Source organism: Branchiostoma belcheri, unplaced genomic scaffold, assembly GCF_001625305.1.
Source record: "Branchiostoma belcheri isolate BF01 breed outbred unplaced genomic scaffold, Haploidv18h27 scaffold517, whole genome shotgun sequence".
Lineage (NCBI taxonomy): Eukaryota > Metazoa > Chordata > Leptocardii > Amphioxiformes > Branchiostomatidae > Branchiostoma > Branchiostoma belcheri.
Genome location: NW_017804151.1, coordinates 14,336 through 18,397, shown reverse-complemented (window position 1 = coordinate 18,397; position 4,062 = coordinate 14,336).

The following is a 4,062-nucleotide window of genomic DNA, read 5'->3' as shown; positions in this document are numbered from 1 at the left end:
TTTCCAAATAATCTTTATTGTTACTAGTATTTCAAAGAATAAAGGCAAAGGACGTTCACATACAAGAAAAATAAATACACAGAGACATTTTGCAAACAATACATCAGTCTAACAATTTACCATACAGTGGATCCCATTTCAACATATGTTTATCCATTTTCCCACAGTTTTGTGCTATCACATTCTAATTTGTGATAGTATTTAACATAACCTGTTAAGCCCTTAATGGTAACAAACTTAAAACTGTCTGTTTATATATATATAGAGAGAGAGAGCTTTAATATCAATAACAATATTCTCAGGACAATAAGATGATGTCTGAAATGCCTAGTATGATAATTCTGGGTGTAAGCTTGACTTCTGTATCAACATGTTTTATCCAAAATTCTACATCCCCCAGAAATTTCACAAGAGAGGTACAAAGGCAAAAAAATATGTAAAGGTGTTTCTTCCTCTAATTTACAATAGGAACATAATGAGTCCTCTGCTAGATTCAATCTATATAACTTATTTTTGAGAGCAAGAAAGTTATGTAACAATTTATACTTAAATACTCTTACATAAGAATCAATAGTTGTTTTATAAATTAAACTGTAGTACAAACACTAATATTTACATTGCGGCATTAACTACTGCAGCGGACCGCCCTAAACTATACGACTCATTGGACAGGCTGTTTTTCTTTTTACTTCGACACGGACAGTATCATCTATAGATGTGACGGTTCCAACAAACTTGTTGGGGACTACTTTGCATGAATTACGTAGCAGAGTCAACGTGGTCATAGTGTACAGTTTTGTACAAAAACTGTATTAAAACAGAACAGAAGATTACAAGAGACAAGAAAGCCAAGAAGCTTGAAAACAACAAGATGGAAGCGATAAATTCTAGGAAATCTGGCCACTCCCGTCCAGCCCAGAGTTCAGCTCATTATTTGACGTGAACAGCATCAATTCCAAGTACAAGCCTGGGATACTACGACACAGTGGAATATGAAGCTGACAGTGATGGACGTATTGTTCTGAGCTGGATTATGAGGGAGTCCTTGATGATGTTGGGCCACCTCGTTTATCACCCACCCCTGAACAGAGTCTCTTCCCCAGACCTCAGCCTGGAATGGGACACAAGTGCGGATATGTTTGCATATTCACGTTTTGATGATGTGCCCTCTGATGAGCTAAAACGAGTCTTTTAGAAACTCTCCGAACAGTAATCCCCGAAATCTAGAAACACGAACAGCGACCGCAAGTTCCACAGCCACTCAAAACAACTCTAAACGATATGTATTAGATTAACTCATACATAGCCAGGATAGCCTACGAAACATGCTCTTCCTTACCATATATTGATCCATTTCCACCCATTTGCTGTTATCTGTGTTTTTTTTCATGTATTTTATAATTATATAGGGTGGGTAATAACATTGTTTACATTAGATACCTGGGGCACGTTAAATCCTGTAATAATTACATAAGTGCGGGGAACAGGGCCACTTGTTTGCCGACTGTCCCTTCTTTAAGTGTGGGAGATATTTACTGTTGGGGCATAAATCACAAGATTGTCCCAATGAGTTGGTATGCACAATCTGCGGTGCAGAAGGTCACGTCTATAAACAGTGCCCGAAATCTTACTTTAAGGTCGCCACTCCCGGTATATATACATATATGTTTGGTGGTGAAACAATTAATTATAGTTATTAGCTATAGCTAGAGTACCTCACCACCATGTCTTGTCGTTTTTTTTTTTTTTTTTTTTTTTTACAATTCAACAACACTGATATACGAGTCGGGTTTTATGTGCAGAGAAGTAGTGTTTATTATAACAATTTTAAAACTACATGTATTGTAGGAATATAGCGACCGAAGCGGCCAGGGTCACTTACTTCTGGCCGTATGAACAAGGAACCCAAGATGCTGATGAGGGAATCGCTCTACGTATACAGTGCAATTTGATGTATAATTGTTACTTTATAAAGTTGACAAATTTTGTATTCTATGGTCAATTCCTATTCATGTAAACTTTACAGTTGCATAGTTCAGGTTGCTTGAAGGGTACATAGTTCCTGGTAAACTAACTATATTTCCTTATTGTAAATTTATAGTTTGACAAATTACTTGGCGCTGAGAAGGACTGGGACACCAAGCTTGACCTTCTTTTCAGTAAGGACACAGAAGCAGTCGACAACAATGTATGCTCGATGTTTCGATTCAAGAATCAACTGACCCTGGCAGTCTATGTGCCTTCCAAGGCAAGTCTACACCACGACGCAAATGTTACTGGTGATCAGCGAGAGCCAGAGATTCATAGGGCAGTGCAAGTTGTAACAAAACGGGCTAGAAATCACCCACATGAAATGAAATATAACTGGTGACAAGTAAAGGGTAAGCAAAGTTGCCAATTTCCAGGTGAAATAATCATTGCGTTCATTCTTTTGTCTTCAGCTGATGCAACGAGAGCTGTACAAAACTTCCCGGATATAACCAGAGACTGCGCCCAGTGTGTAAGTCCAAACCGATCCAAAAGAAAAGTTAGTATACGGCCCATTCACTTACGACTTTTAACCCGAAAGTTTCACAGGGATTTCTCAAATTTAAGTTTATAAATTTTCTGTGATAAGCAGTGTTTGGCTTTGCAGCTGTCATGCCTTAAAGCGTCCTGTAGTCCTGCATATTTTGCAGTTTATGTTCTAAAACATGTAGCATTCTTTTACTCGAGGTCTTCCCATACTTTTACTAAAATCAACTTAGAAAGTATGCGTTGCTTAGGTGACTAGACGTGATTTTTGATGTACTTTCAGGCATCCAGAGGCAAAGGATATGATGAACATTTCAAATGATGATACACAAGGTCAATTTGCAGCAAAGGTTCATTCAGTTCAGAAGTCATACATGACTACATATTGTATCATTTTTCAGGTCAACCTCGGTGTTGTGGATTCTAACCCCTCCGCAACAGAAGGTGTCATCCAGATCATGGAGTTCCTGCACGGCTACGTTCCTGAGCGGTAAGGCAAACTAAACCCAATGCTGTCATGTGGCGACGGTCTCTCCAGAGAGAATGATGCACAGCAAGAGAGGCAGAAGCAACGGATAGACTGGAAGAACGAAGCCTTGTGGAGGGACCTCAGGGATTTTATAGGGAAATTCTTCGCAGGTAAACAATCAGGTTAACTTCAAAAAGCTACATGTGAGATCCAACTGTAAATTCTCCGTAACTGAAAGCGACTGTTCTGTGGTGCAGACGACCATGTTTGCCTGTAGGTGTAATAGATAAATGTGTATTTTGGTTTAGTGTTTATATGTGTAATACGACTCCAGTTAGACTAGTCTGAATAGGTACCCTGTACAAACTAATGGAGTTCGATTACTGCTTCTTATTCGTCTTATATTAATTTCTTAGGGATGTGCTTATATCTATCTGTAGTGTAATGTATTTCTTCTATCTATGCAATCAATTCAGATAAACAAACTGAATCAGGACAATGATGGTCCATTGGAAAAAAACCGTGGACTTTTCCTGGTCAGACACTGTGAGATGGACTGAAGGTATGACTATTTGGTCTGAAGTATTTTTTTAAATGTTTAACTGTGCAGGATACACAAGTGCAAACAACACTGCAAAAGTGACTTGGCTCACCAACCTCGGCCAGAAGATAGTAGACTTCTGTTGGCAATTAAATGTCACAATGCCCCCTCCGACTGATGTTAAACTAGATGCTATGTTTAGATGCTATGTATACTTCTACCTCAGAAATTACTTGGCCGGAGTAAAATCTGTCTTCACTTCCACCACGATTGGTTAAGTACATTGCAGCTACCTCCCGTCACCAACGAACAAAGCGTGTACATGAACATATAGATGCGAAGAGTTGGAAACCATGACAAATTCCAAGGCCATTTCCTCTGTTGTGGGCACACTGATGGAGACATGGGCATCATTTGTAGAATTCAGCATTACCTACTTGTGAGTTCTCAAAAGTGGTGTGGGGTGGCTAGAAGAATGCCAAGCTATTTGCAAGACAAACCTTTGGAAGGTTAACATCTGTACTGATCACGACGGGGA